This window comes from Balaenoptera physalus (assembly GCF_965194825.1).
Source record: "Balaenoptera physalus genome assembly, chromosome: Y".
In the NCBI taxonomy this organism is placed as follows: Eukaryota; Metazoa; Chordata; class Mammalia; order Artiodactyla; family Balaenopteridae; genus Balaenoptera; species Balaenoptera physalus.
In genome coordinates this window covers 3,610,910-3,630,938 of record NC_138904.1, presented here as the reverse complement: position 1 = coordinate 3,630,938, position 20,029 = coordinate 3,610,910, and the positions used below count along the sequence as shown (strand labels likewise).

The following is a 20,029-nucleotide window of genomic DNA, read 5'->3' as shown; positions in this document are numbered from 1 at the left end:
GGAAAAATCCCTTAATCTTTCTCTAATGGAATTCTTGGACGGAAACATAGATCAATTTGAACCAGGCACATTTAGTCTTTAGAATTGTTTTATGTACGACTGCACTTTTTGAACTGAGAACACATCATATTTTATAAAATAGGTAAGTATGGGCAGTAATGAAGTGTATCTATCACTTGCACATTAATGTTTCTGTTCATGTTTCTGTCGTGTATTTCACTCCTACAAAAAGTAAACTACTCTTTTTTCTTTTTTTTCTGTTGCAAATTCAGTTCTGGTCGTTTTACCCCATAGCAGTAAATTCCTAGAGGCTCAGAGTCAATGGTCTTAAACGCCGAGTACCATAAATCAAACTTGCATTGGCTTTATAATTTGTTTCATTTCTTTGGGTCACAAAAGTTCTATCTTAATTGGGAACTATCTTAAGATGCATTTTTCTAGAATACTGCACAGTTTCCTGAGCAGGGGAGAGCACTTCCCTATGGTATTAATTAATCCATTTCTTCCTTGCTGCCTTTTGAGGACGCATGGTGAAAAATCCCAGACGGAGAGAAGAAAACCAACTCTCCATCACTCACATTTCTGGAGGCCTTGAAGGAAAGCAGGATGTATTTTCCATATTTAAAATAATGTGGTGTCAAAGACTTCCATCATAAATATAGTGCCTGTATTTCCAGCATAAGTACAGATGATGTACTTTTACATCCACACAATGGTAGAAATATCCGTGTTTATGATTGCCTTTACCATTACTTTGATTTTTTAGTTCAGTACGTTTATTATTGCCTTTACCATTACTCCATGCCCCTTATGTAGAGCTGGAGACGTAAAAATGTAAATTTGACAAAGTTGGGTTCACTTTGATGAACGAACGTTTCACTCTGTATGCTAAACCAAAATGTGGACATTACAGGAAAACTGAGGTTAGTAAGTGGCAGGTACAATTAACTAACGTCCATCCCATACATAATAAGTATATGAATTAGATAAATATCTTAACATTGTATATATATCAGTATAAACATTATATATAATACGGCTATTTCTATTTTGCTGGGGGTTTTCTTTAAATGAAAAGTTAGTGACATTTAGTCAACGCCTTTCATCACTTATAGCAATTACATATATATGGTGATGATAGTCGTACGTTTAATAAATTAACAGAAGAATTTACATTTGTTCTTGAAATAAACCTCAAGTCATCACAGTGAATTTTTCTTTAAACATCAGCTGGATTCTATTTGCTAGTTGTTTAAAACATATCTATCAATTTGTTGTTGTTTGTCTGGTATTTCTTGGATTTTGTCAGTGCTTTGCTAGCTTCATAATCAAATGTGGAACTATTTCGCCTTTTCTGTGTTCTAAACCAGGGTAAATATTAGCAAGTAAATCTTATTTTCAAAGAAGAAAATTGTGAAGCCATCTGGAAATGCCGTCTTTGAAGGGGAGAATGGGTGAGGCAGGGAGTGAAGTTGGGTCTCTCTGGGATTATATAATTAGTCAGTTTCCAGTTTCTCTTTCTTCTGGGGGAGAAAAATGGATGTAAAGCAAGCATCCATTTTACTCAAGTTTTCAAATGCATTTGCACGGACTGGACCAAACAAGTTGATTTTGATTCCTTAATCTCCTTCATAGCTAAAATTTCGTCTGCTCATTTCCTACATTATACATTTGGACTGCCCGCCCTTTTTTATGATGATCATGTTAAACAGTTTATCTGTCATATTTTTTTCTTTACCAAAGAACCCATACTAGGAAGTTTTGTTAACTTTTATCCTCGTGTATCTTTTTTTAAAAAAAATAAATTAATTTATTTATTTTTCGCTGCGTTGGGTCTTCGTTGCTGCATGCGGGCTTTCTCTAGTTGCGGCAAGCGGGGGCTACTCTTTGTTGTGGTGCGTGGGCTTCTCATTGCGGTGGCTTCTCTTGTTGGGGAACACGGGCTCTAGGTGCGCGGGCTTCAGGAGTTGTGGCACGCGGGCTCAGTAGTTGTGGCTCACGGGCTCTAGAGCGCAGGCTCAGTAGTTGTGGCGCACGGGCTTAGTTGCTCTGCGGCGTGTGGGATCTTCCCGGACCAGGGCTCGAACCTGCGTCCCCTGCATTGGCAGCCGGATTCTTAACCACTGTGCCACCAGGGAAGTCCCTATCCTCATGTATCTTTTAAAAATTTTAGCCTTTATTAATTCCTCTCTAATTCCTGCAGCATCTATGTACTTTGGGCTGTTGTTGTCTTTTGGATTTTGCTTGGCAAATGCAAGGTGTGGTTAGAAAGCTTCCTTCAAGCATCAGCACTGTTCAGCAGCATGAACTGGTTTCTGGAATAATATAACTCTATTACTCAAAGTAACTCTTTACAGTTCCAACACTCCTGGCTGCAGCATTCAGAAACATTACTCTTTAAAATTTCGTGCCCACTAGGCATAGACCATATCACAAAGTATACCCAACATGAGTATGAGGAAATAGCATGGATTTCTGTCAGCAACCAACCCAGAGGAATTTAAATATACTTTGGGAATTTGAGCCCAGTATTGTTTTCCAAAAGTGTGAAGGAAGCAGGGATACTTAGTGGAAAACATTCAGTTTTAAAGTTTTTCCACCAGCAGAACCCTATTTAATGAAAAGTGCTAATACGTTACTTCTTCTGATTTCTTTCCTCTTTCTCCTACTAGGTTTGAATTACTCAGTATTTGACCTAGACAGGAATTTCCAACCATATGCACAATTATGAGAACACCAGAGTGTTTCAAATATATCTTTTTTTGTTGAACCTGAAGTAGAAATGGTTCATTCCATTAATCCAAACCATCTATTTGAGTCAAATGTTCTGGTGCTGCTACCCAGCTTTTTTTCTTTTTCCTTTTTTTTTTTTGGCTGACAAGCTCAACTGTAAATTTGGGCACTTATAGGTTGGGTTTCTAGTATGATAGAGACCTTCAACTGTTTCACAATATCTGTATAAAATACTTTCTACTGAAGAAGTGTGATTACCCATGTTAGCACTAATGGAAAATGTCTCCATGCCAGATCGTTTTCAGTAAACGTACACCAGGTATCTTGGAATAAGACTAGCACTGGGGTTTGAGGCGGTGCCCTTAGGAAATTACGTGCTCCTTGGAATTTTATCACCATCTTACTTTGTTATTTAACAAAAACTTGTAAAATAAACTGATTGAAAGAAAAATCCCTACATCAACTCTTTTCACAGCAAGGATTCTTAAAGTTGGGCTTTATGTATTTATTAGCTACTCTAAGACATCACATTCAAATTTGGGTCAGAAAAGAATTTAGGACAAAAACATTAGATGCCTGTTTTAAATTATCATTTTATTTTATTCTCATTTTTTTCCAGCTTTATTGAGATATAATTGACTTATAACGTTGAGTACATTTAAGGTGTGCAATCTGATGATTTGATACACATGTATATTGTGAAATGTTAATAACAATAAGTGTGGTGAGAACTTTTAAAATCTGCTCTCTTAGCAACTTTCAAGTATATGATACAGTATTGTTAACTGTATGTTTACTGGATTTATACGTAACCATGCTGTATATTAGACCCCAGAACTTACTCGTCTGGTAACTGAATGTTTGTACCCTTTGACCGACATCTCCCCGTTTTCTCCACCCCCACAGCCCCTGGTAACCACCGTTCTACTCTCTGGTTCTGTGAGTTTGTTGTTGTTGTTTTTTCAGATTCCACATACAAGTGAGATCATACGGAATTTGTCTTTCTCTGTCTGACTTATTTCACTTAGCATAATGCCCTCAAGGTCAGCCCATGTTGTCACAAAAGGTAAGAATTCCTTCTTTCTAACTTATATATATATATATATATATATATATATATATATATATATATAAAATTTATAGTAGCCAAGATATATATTATATATAAACATATATATTATATATATTACATATACATATACAATATGCATATACATATATGTGTATACATACACATATATAATATATATCTTGGCTAATGTAAATATATATATACCCTTTTCCTTTGGCTATATACCCAGAACTGATATTGCTGCATTATATGGTAATCCTATTTTTAGTTTTCTGAGCAAAGTCCACACTGTTTTCCATAATGGTTGTAGCAATTTACATTCTGACCGACAATATACAAGGGTTCCCTTTTCTCCGCATCCCTGCCAGCATTTGTTATTGCTTGTCTTTTTGATCATGACCGTTCTAACAGGTGTGAGGTGGTACCTCATGTGGTTTTGGTTTGCATTTCCCTGCTGTCCGTTTAGTGATGTCCATTCCCTGATGTTTGCATGTAGTGATGTCCGTCACCTTTTCGTGGGTCTGTTGATAGTTTGGTTTAGTCCCACTTGTTTATTTTTCATTTTGTGGCTTTTGGTTTCATATCCAGAAAAATCATTGCCAAGACCAATGTCAAGGAGTTTTTCCCCTGTGTTTTGTTCTAGGAGTTATATGGTTTCAGGTCTTTCATTTAAGTTTTAACCTTTGTGAAGTTAATTTTTTGTGAGTGGTATAAGATAGGGGTCCAGTTTCATTATTTTCATGTGGTTATCCAGTTTCTTCAGCACCATTTATTGAAGAGACTATCTTTTCCCCATTGAGTATTCTTGGCTCTCTTGTCCAATATTAGTTGACCATATATTAGATGTCAGTTTTAAGGTGTGATAATTCTAGGTAGACTATAAGTTCTGGCATGTGTGGGATTCTTTAATAATTTAACTCAGTAGGGAATGAAATGGCTATCAAAGCAACACAAGTTATCCAAAGCAAGAATCAATTCACCCTGGTTTATATGAATTGTTTCTTTTGGAATTTTCAGTCAGTATTAGCTAAAAGAAAGAAAAATGACCACAAGTTTACTTAATATTCAAATTTAGTCTATGAAGTAAACCAGTATGTTTCTTAATGTTCTTAAGGCAATTTTCATATTAGCAAATAATGGTTTCTAATACTCTTGCATCTAACCCACCTGTTCTAATTCTCTCATCGCCTCTATTTGGGTGAAGTGTGCAATGCAACAATCATACAGAAAAATAAGGATACGACATGTATGCTGAAATGCTTTGCTGTTTTGTAGGGACATGGATTTTGTAGGGCTGGTGGCTTTGAACACTCCCAGGGGAGCAGGAATTGTCTAGGCATTTCGAGGTGGTGATGGACCTAATATAAGACTCTGTGTCTCAAACTGACACGTCTTGGTTTCACATCCTTTTCTTCCCTTCTGATGGAAGTGCTAATAAGTAGAAAAATGGCCAAGAGACTGTCAATGCAAAAAAGGAATAATAGGAAAAGAAGAGCTCTTTGGGACGTGACTGCATTTTTAAACAGTTAGGGAATGAAACCCTGTTATTACTATTGTTGTATCATCTTTGTTTTTAAGAAACTATTCCTATATTATGCTTTAAGACAAACCTGAAATCAACCTGCATAGATCGTGCTGGTTAATCAGAGAGGGGGAGAAAAAAAGAAGAGAATAAATAGGTTCATATAACATTCTTTTTTTAAAATATTCTTTTCCATTATGGTTTATCATAGGGTATTGAATATAGTTCCCTGTGCTCTACAGTAGGACCTTGTTGTTTATCCATCCTTTGTATAATACTTTGCATCTGCTAATCCCAAACTCCCACTCCATCCCTCCCACACTCCTCCCCCTTGACAACCACAAGTCTGTTCTCTATGTCTGTGAGTCTGTTTTGTAAATAAGTTCATTTGTGTCATATTTTAGATTCCACATATAAGTGATATCATATTGTATTTGTCTTCATCTTTCAGACTTACTTCACTTAGTATGATTTACATGCAGGTGTCCAACTTTCCCAGCACCACTTGCTGAAGAGACTCTCTTTTTCCCATTGTGTATTCTTGCCTCCGTTGTTGAACATTAATTGACTGTAGGTGTGTGGGTCTGTTTCTGGGCTCTATATTCTGCTCTTTTTATCCGTATGTCTGTTTTTGTGCCAATACCACGCTGTTTTGATTCCCGTAGCTTTGTAGTATTGTCTGAAGTCAGGGGGGGTTCTGCCTTCTGCTTTGTTCTTTTTCTTCAGAACTGCTTTGCCCATTCTGGATCTTTTATGGTTCCACAAAAATTTTAGGATTATTTGTTCTAGTTCTTTGAAAAATGTCATGGGTAATTTGATCAGAATCACATTAAATCTGTAGATTGCTTTTGGGTAGTATGGCTAAATGCCTTCTTTTTTTTGGGGGGGGGGCTGCATTGTGTCTTCGTTGCTGTATGCGGGCTTTCTCTAGTTGCGGCGAGCGGGGGCTACTCTTCGTTGCGGTGCGCGGGCTTCTCATTGCGGCAGCTTCTCTTGTTGAAGAGCACGGGCTCTAGGCATGCGGGCTTCAGTAGTTGTGGCACGCAGGCTCAGTAGTTGTGGCACATGGACTTAGTTGCTCCATGGCATGTGGGATCTTCCTGGACCAGCGCTCGAACCCGTGTCCCCTGAATTGGCAGGCAGATTCTTAACCACTGCGCCACCAGGGAAGCCCCAAAATGCCTCCATTTTTGAACGTGCATCCCATGAGAAACACGTAACTCAGATAGTCCTGCACAGAACACCAATTACCTCACCTTTTCCCTAACCTGCAATCACCTTTCCCCATACCTAAGACCAGCCTGCTTCTTCATCTTGTAAATATCTCAAGCCCCTCCCCTTCAGGGAGGTGGATCTGAGATTTGTTCTCCCATCTCCTTGCTTGGCTGTCTTGTGAATAAACCCTTTCTCTGCTGCAAACCTCAGCATCTCAGCGTTTGTCTTGCTGTGCGTTGGGCAAGCAAACCTGGGTGGGTTACACCTACTCATCTAAAACTTGTGTCACCCCTCTTCTAAAAGAATACCCAGTGGTGGGGATCAATCAGTACCAGGAGTTACTCTTACACACTCAGAAAAAAAGAAGGAGAATTGGGTGGCTTGGTTATTTAAGTACCCCAATTTCTCCTCCCCAGTGAAATTTCTTCTATGCTGCCCTCCTGACACACCCTCAGATGGGAAAAAGGAGCCATGCAAGTGTGTCCTGTGGCTTGAAGAACTTCTTCAGTTGATTAAGGAACTCATCCCTGATTCTAAAGGAGAGATTCCTCTCCTAGAAAAAGCTCTTGGGACTAACAGTTAATGGTACAAAGACTTGGGTGATAATACTTACAAGTTACTGAGTCTCACATGCAACCTTTATGGTTAGAACTTTCATTATTTCAAGACTTGGAAAAGTCCTGAAGTAGTAAATCCAAGTCTTCAGAGCACAAGTCATTTCTCAATCCTTTTCAGTGGTTATGATTTTCTCATACTATTACTATTTTCAGTCCACATACTTATAGGTTCTGGGAGATCCAAGGCATAGCAATGGTTTGGGGGAGAAGGAAAAGCCATGAACCAGAATATATTTCTCTGTCCCAGGATAATTCTGTGAGGCACATCCTATTCTTATACACCAGTACAGTTTTGCCCATATGTAGGATTCCAGCAGCTCCGTGGCACCATCACAAAGTTATAAATTCTTGCCAGTGGAAACGTCCACCCAACATCATATAGTAGGTGACAGATCAGGGGTTTAAATCCAGAACTTCTGCCTAAAAAGTTAGTGCAACATGGGAGATACACCTGAGAATTTGTTTTATTCATGGGGCCAAAGATTAGTAGAAAAAAATAACTGTTTAAGAAAACTTGAGGGGCTTCCCTGGTGGTGCAGTGGTTAAGAATCCGCCTGCCAATGCAGGGGACACGGGTTGGAGACCGGGTCCGAGAGGATCCCACATGCCGCGGAGCAACTAAGCCCGTGTGCCACAACTACTGGACCTGCGCTCTACAGCCCGTGAGCCACAACTACTGAGCCCGTGTGCCACAACTACTGAAGCCCGCGTGCCTAGAGCCCGTGCTCCACAACAAGAGAAGCCACTGCAATGAGAAGCCCACGCGCTGCAATGAAGAGTAGCCCCCGCGCGCCACAACTAGAGAAAGCCCGTGCGCAGCAACAAAGACCCAACACAGCCAAAAATAAAATAAAAAGTAAATTTATAAAAAAAAAAGAATAGAAAACTTGAGTTATAGTTCTGTTTACTGCTTTCTAGATGGTAGATATTGTACAAGTCACTTCATGATTTGGGGCTACACTTCCTTCTCTATAAAATTGAATTAGTTAGTAATGCTTATCCTCCTCTCAATTTTTTTTTTTCACTGCAAGAATAAAAAGAGAAAATGCATGGGAAGCACTATGTAAATTCCACAGCATTATAAAGATGAAAGGTGATATTACTTACCCATATTTTTATGCTTCACTTAAAAGCTCAAGTAAAGCAGTCCTTCCTATAAAGGGCAGTTTGCTTCTTCCTGAAATAAATTCTGATACTAAAAATCATCAGATTTCTTTTTCCTTAATGAGAAATGGGCAACGAGTTTGCTATAGTACTTTTGACCTCCACCTTGACTATAAACGTGCAAGATGGACTTTTGCGTGAAAGGCATTCTGTAAAATGACCGATTCAGTAGAACCTTGACAGTTATCCAACCATCATGACCAGAGTTCTGGCATTGCATTCTTGTAGAATTTAGCCTTATAGTGGGTGCAGGTGGGCACACCTGTATTGGAAGGTTTAAACTATGTGAGAATAAATAGGAACTTGATCTGTTGAGGATTCGTTACCTGAAATCATTTGAGGCACCCCAAATATAGATGTCTGCTAGTATCTTACTATCTTTAAGACTCATAATGTATAGAACTGCAGTTCATAGAACATTATTACGGTGTCAAATTAAATGTCCGAAGCCATAAGACTGCTCACCACTCATTTATGGAGAACTGACCTTTTCGTTTTATTTAATATGTTTTACAATTTTCTTTTCCAGGAACCACATTTTTAAAACTTTCTGTTGTAGGGACAAAGCATCCATCATCTTTGGAATCTGCATGTTGTTGGTTGCTCTCTGCGGCTACCTTCCCTAGCTGATAGCCCACAAAATCAAATTATGAAAAACATATTGATTTCCAAGAGATGTAAACCTGTAAAAATTGTTTTTCCATGTTTTGAATTTGAAATTTTGAGTGACTGCTTTCATTTTTGATGGTGTTTGTTTAGTGCTATCTAAACTCTGTCAGGTATTTGCCATTTGATTGATACTCTTGTTAAAACAGGCAAACTACAATGGAATATGTAACTGTAACATTTAGACTCTGAGACAAAACAAATATTGGAAGGAAATTTCAGTGTGGCATATTTTTTCCCCATAGGGATTGTTTGAAAAGAAACCATTTTCTAGATTTCCTTTGAGTTCTTTGGAAGATCCTCCTGTGGCTAGTGTAGCCCGATGTTATTGTTGATTTCCAAATTTGGGGTTGGGTAGCGTAAACACACATAAAATCTAATTGCAGATTCTAGATCTGTTTTCCCTATCAAGATAGTCATTTCCACAATACCACCCTAGTTTCCTTCTCTAATACAGGTCACTCTTTTTTCCTCCACTTCATGACTTACCTCCTTCCTCTCACTTCCTGCAAGAAGAAATCCATACAAGAAAAAGACATAGCTATAATACAGTATAAAATAATTATTACACATGAAAGTATGCATTAGAATTAGAATATTCCTTCTTTCCTTGCTGGACTCATTTGAGGTCAGTCTCCCAAACCTCACTCCCTTTCTTCCATATGAAATTTGGTTTCAATTTCTACATTAGCAGGTGGTTTCATCAGCCTTCTGGCATTTTTTCCCTTCTCTCTCTGCTGCATTTGGTGTTTTACCCGAGACCTGGACCTGCCATGCGTTTTAGGGGTCAGCAGTTATCACTGAGAAGTAGGTAAGGATTTGAGGACTACAGCCAGTGTTTTTATGTCATCAGAATTGATTCACCCTCCAATGGCTTATCTGTTCTGCTGGTGGTGAAGTGGAAATGTTAAAACCGTTCAATACAGAGGGTTAGCGGACCATCCTCACAGAAGGGATTATGAGAGTGGGTGGAATTGAGGGGGGATGCTTGACCACCAACCGCTGTTGGAATTGTCAAGCTGTCATTGCTGGGGTCTCGCTACTTAAAAAAAAAAAATCCCTCTGATGTGTAGAAACATCTAGCTTCTCTGACTTAAAGCTCTAGGGAGCCGAGAGACACTTCCTCAAAGTTGTGAGGTTTTGTCAAGATTCTTTCTATTTGGGATTCATTGGTTTACGCCTTTTGCAAGTTTCCCCAGCTCTTCAAAGAAAAATACAGGTCGACGACCTCTCCCTTAATTTACTCATTTCCTACATCCTTGAAATTAAGAAATGTGCACACAGATCCTATTCGTGCCCACATTTATTGTGTATTTTCTGCGGTGCTAAATTCTAAATTTATCTTTCTCCTAAGTGCTGGAGGGTAAAATGAAAATGCCTGTCTGCTTGATCATAGACAGTATAGCTTACTAATGAGTGTAAATATTATTCCTGAGCTATATTGCTGAGCTGTTGAAATGCTAGCAGGAATGTGTCTATCCATCCAGCATCAAGTGTGCAAAATCACTGTTCACAGTTGATGAGAAGGAGGAAATAGGAGAGTGGATGCCTTGTCTTGAGTGGGAAAGTGGCCCTCAATTTAAATTGACATAAGCCACGGTAGAGAGAGAGGGGAAGAAGTGTGGTGAAGAGACACCAATGTCATTTTAAATGTTTTAGTAAAATAAATTACAAGATCATTTCACGAGGAACTTTTACCATCAAGGTGGAGAGAATGGTCTTTCTTTTTTTGTTTGATGTTGATTATGTTTGATTTCAGAGGTGTCCTGCAAACTTTCCAGTGAGGGCGGAACTTTCTGCATGCTTACTATATGCAAACATCTCAGGTTTTCACGTCTGTTTCTCTTGCTCTTTCTACAACTTTTAAAAATCCTTGTCTATGTTGTCTGTGGAATTGTCGTTCCCCCCCTCCAGCCGCCATAAAGTTGGTGTTCTCAACACTGGCACCTGTGACTGTGATTTTCTTTTTTAACTTTTTACTTTATATTGGAGTACAGTTGATTTACAATGTGGAGTACAGTTGATTTACAATGTTGTGTTAGTTTCAGGTGTACAGCAAAGTGAATCAGTTATACATATACATATAGCCACTCTTTTTTAGATTCTTTTCCCATATAGGTCATTACAGAGTATTGAGTAGAGTTCCCTATGCTATACAGTAGGTCTTTATTAGTTATCTATTTTATATATAGTAGTGTGTATATGTCAATCCCAGTCTCCTAATTTATCCCTCCCCCCCATCCCCTGGTAACCATAAGTTTGTTTTCTACATCTGTGACTCTGTTTCTGTTTTGTAAGTAAGTTCATTTATACCATTTTTTTAGATTCCACATATAAGCGATATCATATGATATTTGTCTTTCTCTGTCTGACTTATTTCACTCAGTATGACAATCTCTAGGTCCACCCATGTTGCTGCAAATGGCATTATTTCATTCTTTTTTATGGCTGAGTAATATTCCATTGCATACATGTACCACATCTTCTTTATTCATTCCTCTGTCGATGGACATTCAGGTTGCTTCCATGTCTTGGCTATTGTAGAGTGCTGCAATGAACATTGGGGTGCATGTATTGTTTTGAATTATGGTTTTCTCTGGCTATATGCCCAGGAGTGGGATTGCAGATCATACAGTAGCTCTATTTTTAGTTTAGTTTTGTTTTTTTCCCTGTGACTGTGACCTTATTTGGAAATAGTCTTTGCAGATGTAATTAAGATGTAAGTTAAGATGAGGTCATATGGGCATAGGGTGAGCTCGTAATCCAATATGCCTGGTGTCTTTATAAGAAGAGAAGAAATATAGAAACTAACATGCACAGAGGGGAGACTTCCAGGTAGAAAGAGGGACACACAGTGAAATTCATGTGATGATAGAGCCAGAGACTGCAGTAAGGCAGCTACAAGCCAAGGAATGTCCGAGGCTGCTGGTAGGCAGGGGGAGAAGGATTCCATCCATATTGTGAGAACACAGCCCCAGGGACACCTGGATTTCAGACTTCAACTCCAGACCCGTGAGAGAACGAATTTCCATGGTTGTGAGCTACCCAGTTTGTGACAGTTTGTTCTATAGCAACCACAGGAAAGGAACAGAGTCTATTTTTATGTTTCTCTCTCACGTCTCCCTCTTTCAGTGTCTGTCTGTTCCCGTGTCTCTATGTCTTGCGGTTACACCTTCGTCTTGCATTTCCTTTCTCTGATCTACTGCCTGTCTAGCTGTTTTTCTTTTCCCATCTCTGAGTTCTTTTCCCCATTTACCCCTTAACTGGCAAGACAGAGAGTCAACATGGGACGGAGGAAAGAGCGTGGATCAGGGCTACAGAGCCCTGTGGTTTTTATTCCTCGTTTGCCTCAAATGTCAAAAATCCCTTTCATCCCTAGCCTTACTACCGTGCTTGGTTGTTGTGGAAACACCATGGATAATTTCTGAGAAAACACATCCTAATTGATAAAAGACAAGGTCATTCTAAAGTATTGAAACTGATACAGAGATTTACATTTGCCATGTGGAATTAATGAATGTATATATGTTCCTCATTTTCATATGTCTGTCTATAAACCAATATAAAAGTTTAATTTTGCATATGCAAATGTACTTAAAATCTTCTGGGTCTCAATGCCCATTCATGAATAGGTTGGAAAATTATTTTCCTGTCCTTGCTAGTCATGTGATGTCTCACCGAGCCGTTTCCCTGTCCTGTCTCCTCTAAATTTCAGAATACATTTCTATGAACATATTATAGCATTGTGCAAATTATGACCATGATTTTCCTCCCTCTCATAGAGCCTCTGAGCCTTGCATGGATTCATTTTCATCTCCTGGGGACACTTGGAAACGAGGTGGTGACACAACCCTCAAAGATGAAGATGTTGAACTTGGTTTTAGATTATAACATTATCCCAATAAGCTGAATATATGAAGAAAAGTTTCTTGTCATTTTCTTTAGCCTGAAGAGACCTGAATAATATTCAGGGTCGATAGACAGAACTAAGAGTGAAATATAGACCTTATTATAAAGACTCTATTTGGTCCATATTTCAAATAAGCTGGTCCATTTTCTTCCCGGTTCATACAAGGCTGTGTAAGTTTCCAGATATTATGTCAAACCCAGAAGCTTATCTCATTGGGATATCTTGTTGAAAATATGGAAGGTAGGGCAATAAAAAGTGTAAGTAAAATACACAACATGGACTAAAAACATAGCAAAGGCAGATGACGATAGCAGCATAATAAACAGAGACAAAGGCTTTTTAATAAGCATTATCATTTAGATCTATTGTTTCTGGTCTCAGCTGAGAAGACTCTTAGATTGAAAGGCTTGGAGGTCCCGTTGAAGGGAAGTGAGAACCTACAAAGGATCATGCTTACTTTGGGAAATTCAGTTTTATCTAAGATAAGAAAATATGTGTGTACTGTAACATTTATGCACAAAGGGACAATGAAAGGGTCAAAATAAGGAAAACACATCTGTGGGAATTACTTCTGAAAATGTAACTAACTGATGTCTGCACAGGTGGACAGTCAGGGGTTCTTTCCTGGGTGTGAGATATCCTTCTGTAGCCAGAGGCTGCTATCGCAGATCCCTGTGGAGATTAAAGCCATTTTCCACGCTCAAAACACTTATACCCGCTCCAGCATGGTCACCAAGGTAAACAGTGTCATTTGTTAGTTCTTCTGAATATTCTCCATAATTATCTTTGTTTTTATTTCATTTCAAAATGATAGATCTGATGGCCACCAATATGGTTATCATGGAACAGAAATCTTTATGGTGAAAAAGTCAGTCTCACTAATTGTAACAAATGTCAAAGAACAGAGGACCGTTAGTAAATTCAGAGGCTAGTTCAAATTGGTTGTATATATACACACAAATTTATGTGTATATGTGTATGTTATATATATAAATTTTGGTTTAAATAATATACTATCCCTATATATGTGCATATATATGTTATATACATTTAAATTTTGGTTAAATAAGAGACTATTCCTATATATATGTGTAAAAATATGTGTGTGTGTATATATGTTATATATATATATAAATTTTGGTTTTAAATAATACACTATCCCAATATATAAAAATATATACTATTATATATATAATTGTATATGTATGCTATATAGTATAAATACATACAAGTTTTATAGATACATATAAAATACTATATATATTAATGCATATACACATGTTAATAGTATTTTATATGTATTTATAATACACGTATGTATTTATACTATATAGTATCTGTTATATAAATATACCTAATATACATAATATAATGTATAACATAATATATAATTTGTGTATAGTTTTGAAATGCAGTGTATTAACGGAAAATTTGCGGGAATTCCCTGGTGGTCCAGTGGTTAGGACTTGGCACTCTCACTGCCGGGACCCGGGTTCAATCCCTGGTCGGGGAACTAAGATCCCACGTGGTGAATGGTGTGGCCTAAATAAGTAAAATTAAAAAAAAAAAAAAACAGAAGATTTGAGGTACTGTAAAGCTCACAAGTGAGAAGATGACTGTCATTGAAAAACTAGTTTGTTACCTACAGCTCCCAGAAGGAGGGGCACAGCACACAGCCCCAGGGCTGGTCAGGAGCAGAGGGGAGGGGAGAAAAACATGGAGAGAGAGCCTTTACTGTGGTTATGACAGCGAGGAACAGGTGAGGCAGGCTTAGGATTGGATAGTTTGGGTCATTTCAGCGGGATCTGGGAGAGAGGGCTGTCCCTGGGTGCCTGGTACCTGCTCTGGGGGGGATGAGGGCAGGTGGGTGGTGGTGCAGAGTATGGGAGCCCCATAGGGGAGGAGATTGGAGTGTGGGTCCTAGACTGATTGGTTTGTATTTGAAAAATGCACTTGGGGGCTAGTTACTGTCTCTAGGAAGTCACTGGCCCTGGGAGATGCGGTCCCTTATGGACAGCAAAATCCAAATGTCAAACATCAGACTACAGAAAATAAAGACGTGGTTATTTGAATATTCCTCCCTCTCTCTCTCTGTCTCTCTCTCTCTGTGTCTCTCTGTCTCTCTGTCTCTCTCTCTCTCAGCACTGCACTAAGCTTGAAGTCTACATAGAGCCAGCAGATGCAGGCTGTAGCAGGTTTTCTACTATCGTCTTCTAAATGCTCAACGGAAATGAATCATTATTTCCTTCAGGCTTCGACAGATAAATCCATTCTTCTCTTTTCTAAACACAGAGGTGCTGTTTTAATGCAGTTACTCCCATTCAAAATCCAGTCAGACAGATTCTCAGATAATTATAGCAACATTAACTGCAGTCTCGTTGAATATTGCAGAATTGTCCTTGGAGAGTTCAAAGAGAACTTTGAGGTCTTCCAGGAGTTTGGCGGACGCCTAAAAACTTTGTTATAAGCGAGGTGACCTTGTCCATCAAGACCGGCAAGCCTGCTGACTGCTTCCATGCTTGAGTTTGGGGAAAATAGTTATTAGTAAGAAAGAGGACGTGCCTGTGTTTCAATACATGCCTTAAAATAAGAGGTCAGCATTCCAGACTGGCCATGAGAAAATGACACAGAAGCAATGAGTTTGCTTGAATTTGATACGTTGAATCAGGTGTTCGTGAACCATGGCCATGGATCAGGTCCAACCTAACAACTAATTTATAAAATAATCTTTATCAGAAAATAGCCATGATTCATTTCTATGGCTGTATGGGAACTAAAGGAGTAGAATTGAGTAGTTCCAACAGAGCCCTTATGGTCTGCAAAGCCCAAAATAATTATTATTTGGATGTTTTACAAAGAAAAAGTTTTCCCACCCTGTTCTAGATCCAGGCAGAGAGCGTGTGTATTAAAAACGATACGCTTATTATATTAGCTGTGTTAGCAGAGCCTACTGTGGTCATCACTTAACAATATACATAACTTGAACCGTCATGGTATATGCCCTAAACTTATGGTGATATATATATCAATTATTTCTCAGTAAAACTGGGGAAGAAAGAAACGTGCTGAGGGAACACACAGTAGCTGTTCTACATATTGAGACTTAACACTATGATTTTTATATGCATTTATTTTTTCTTTAGAAGACAAGAAAGAAATCACAATGATCATAATCAGAATAATAGCAATAATGTATTCTTTAATCTCAGGCAACATTGTAGTTTTGGGTCTGGCATCAAAGAGAAGTGATAGTGTATCATTGGAGCCTTAAACTCTTTCTTCAGATATTTTATCATGAAAGAGCGTATTCTGTCCAAAAGTGCTGTGGTTGAGATGAGATACAAAACCCTCAGAATTATGACCAAAGAGAGCAAAAGAAAAACTCCCATATGTTCACATAATTCTGGAAATAATCCAGTATGTACATATAATTCTTGCAGTACACATTGAAATGCATAGAGATGCTTTTAAAGGATGTTTTAAGAACTGGATTTGCATGTGATTATATGAAATGTGTGGAATTTCATGTATGGAACTCGTTCTTTGAAACTAACTCTCCGACATAAATGTAGACACTGACCATTTATAATCAGGAATGGCTGGTGGTTACCATATTGTACAGCTCAGATACGGAACATTTTCATCACTGCAGAGAGTTCCACTGGAAAGTACGGCTCTAAAAAATAGATCGAATTCTGTTTCTAAAAGGCAAATCATTCATAATTCTAAATATTGCGACATCTTTTCTAAAGTGAAAATACTTACTTTATAATGCATTTTTCAAATTCCACTCTCTGGTGATATTTGAAGAATTACGACAATTTATAAAATATATATGGGAGTACAACTGAACTAACAGCAAGATTTCCTTTATCTTAGAGAGGGTACCCTTTGTTTTTTTTCATAGTCAGTTTTGAAATATCCATCCTGCACATCTAGAGACTTTATTTGAATCTAGCAAAAAAAAAAAAAAAAGGCTCAAAAGATGACCTTTTCATGCAAGATAAGTTAAATGTGGTGGCATTATCATATCATATGTTTTATTATTTCCATATTCATCAGCCTAATGCAGAGTGAAAAATGGTGGCTATCTTTTTTTCACCCCTAAAACTCAATAAAGTGTTATTATGTGGACCCTGGAAGGCATTTATTAAGTCTCTATAAGGCATGGTGCTGGGGCAGTCAATAGCCTGGTTATTGGTTTCTAGGGTCTAACTTCATATTTCAGAAATAACTTAATTTGTGTGTTCCATGGACTTGATTTTCAAGGGACAGTATCACATTTCACACACAAAAAGTGGAGACGTCTTTCAGAGATAAGTGGCCATTTTTCATGCATTTCAAATAAGTGTGAGTCATCTAAAAATCAACAAACCGCTTCAGGATCAAAGACACTAGACTGAGTGGTTCGTGAATTATTGTCAGCGTCACGTGAGAATGAAATAAAATGGAAAAGCCCTTTCTTTCCTCACCCCCTACTCATTTATTTTTCGTAGAAACCTTCTCTTCACTTACGCATCCAGTAGTCTTTCAAACAAATTTTAACTGCCTTTCCGTTATGCAAGATCTGTCTCCTTGGGAGTAAGGGAGGAGACAAAAATTAGGAAGAAAACAATGATAAAAAATTATTCCGAGAGAAGATAGCGACGTTCCCCTAAGAATTGCCTTTTGGTTAAATCATTCAGTTGATTATATAAAGAACCTCTTGTTCTACCCAATACTACCAATTATTATAATATTACTCAAAGTGAAGTCTGTTTTCAAGAAATGTTTTTCAAACATTTGTATAAAAGTATATAGCTTATGGAAATATTTATGGCATCACATGTTTAGCAAACCACTTTAAAAAAATTTTCACCTTATTTCTCTTTAATATTCTAACTGGTCAGTTGGAAATTTTCTGGGCATATGGTATAATCCCCGTTGGGGCGCTAATAGATGTAATTCACCATGTCTTCCATGTATTAGATCAGTAACCACTCAGAATTTTTATCCACTAGCTTTTTAGTTAAATATTTTTTAGAAAAGCAGTTGGTCCAAAAATTTAGTTGTGTTATAATCTTTTTTCTTTAATTGGGGTATAGTTGCTTTACAATGTTGTATTAGTTTCTGCTGTACAGTGAAGTGAATCAGCTATACGTATCCATATATCCCCTCTTTTTTTTGGATTTCCTTCCCATTTAGGTCACCACAGAGCACTGAATAGAGTTCCCTGGGCTATATAGCAGGTTCTCATTAGTTATAATTGATGAAATGTTAAAATACAACTGTGAGTCAATCCATTGTTTTCTCCTTCATTCTTTCTCTTTCTCTGTCTCTTATGAATAGTCTTCAAAAATATTGTCCACGGGCCACGTGACTTGCTTATGTTCCTGAGAACCATTGCTGAAAATGATGGCTTTTGAGCCACCAGAAACTACATTTTAAAGAAACTTTCCAGAGGGATTTTGCGACGCTGAAATCTGAGAAATCTGGAAATCGGTTCCACTCTCTCAAGGAACAAATGGGAATCAATCACTCACCAGGTAAGTTTCCTTCTGCCATTTTCCTCTTGCTCATATGAGTTGGTTAGCTCCTGAGCCCTTATCTCTGAGAGATATTACATAGCTAGTGATTTTTGTTCAATTTAAGTCAATACTGTCTCCTTTATTTCTGTTCTCTCAAGGTCTGATGCAGCTGGCACTCTATTCTTAGTTCAGTGGCCAACTTACTACCCTCTGTATGTGAAAGTTAGCCTTCTCCCAATCCTTGGTTAGTAGTTGATAGGATGGTGTCACACAAAGTAGTAATTCAGCTCAGTATGCTAATTATGTCAATCCGATTACCTCACTAAATTAATTACTTGAGGTGGCATCTAGTATCAAAATACTTTATTGATTTATTCACTTCGCTCGTAAGAAGGGATGCAGCTTTAATGTAAGTAAGCAATGCATATGTTTAGTATAACTTTTCCTCATCGTATATGCATGAAAATGATTCGCTCCTTGTGATAGTATACATGGTGGATTTTTGTTTCCCTTGGGTTTAATCTTGTTGATCATATAGCTTGAACACAGTTATCTTTTCCTGCATCCTTTCTCTTGTTTTGAAGTGCAAGCATACAGAACAATCTTTTGACGTACATAATTAGAAAATACCCGTATGAAAAAAAAAAAAAGAAAATACCTGTACGTATCAGCATGCATTTATTACAATAAATCATTTCTTCCCACGTGTTACCATCTACCTATGGGACTCATCTGTGTCCTTATGGCGATTTGCTCAGGAGTTTTTAACGCAAGTACAAGGGCTTGTCAGTGAGATAAATGGGTCCGTGATCCATGTTACCCAGAGGACTTATGAAGCCATGTTGGGAGAAACGATATCTTAAGAAAGAAATTCCTCAGTAGATTTGAAGATCATGGTGGAAAAAATTGGAGACAGTAGCTCTGATATGTTCAAATCCTTGTGGGGAGAGAATATTTCACATTGAGATTTACCAAAGGAAGGCAGTATATGAATTGGCTTTGGCTATGTTCCCTCTACTGGATACCAGATTTAAAACCAGTGGAATCCTTTCTGAATCTTCGGAAGGAAAAATCTAGGTTTTTCTGGAACACTCAGCTTGGCTATTGTACAGGTGTTCCAGTTGTTGAGGTATTACTATTTTAAGGAACACTTAAGACCCATGGACTCAGTAAATGACTACAGTAAGTCCCCTCCATACGAATGAGTTCTGTTCTGAGAGTGCATTCGTAAGTGCAATTTGTTCGTAAGTCCAACACAGGTAGCCTAAGTACCCAGCTAACATACTCGGCTATATAGTACTGTTCTGTAATAGGTTTATAATACTTTTCACACAGATAATACATAAAATACAAACACAAAAAATAAAGAAAATATTTTAAATCTTACAGTACAGTACCTTGAAAATTACCGTTGTACAGTACAACAGCTGGTACACAGGGGCACGTTCGGATCTTTGAAAGTTCGCAACTTGAAGGTTCGTACGTAGGGGACTTACTGTACTCCCTCACTTCAGTCCTTTATTAACTGCTATTTTTTGAAAAATGTCACCAGACTTCAGACTCCTTAGTCTGGTGGGAGGAAGGAATTTTGTCTCCATCCCATGCCACCAATGTTTTTTTTTC

The 20,029-nt window shown here is 37.9% G+C and overlaps 1 long non-coding RNA gene across 1 annotated transcript in view; it reads left to right on the top strand.

Annotated features, from left to right (window-relative positions):
- The first annotated feature begins 1,789 nt into the window (after window positions 1-1,789).
- The window catches only part of LOC309653462, a 170,942-nt gene continuing 152,702 nt past the window's right edge, over window positions 1,790-20,029 (top strand). The window contains exons 1-2 of the long non-coding RNA XR_014259197.1: window positions 1,790-3,799; window positions 18,228-18,424. This is a non-coding gene — a long non-coding RNA (uncharacterized lncRNA). The remainder of the gene's footprint in view (window positions 3,800-18,227; window positions 18,425-20,029) is intronic.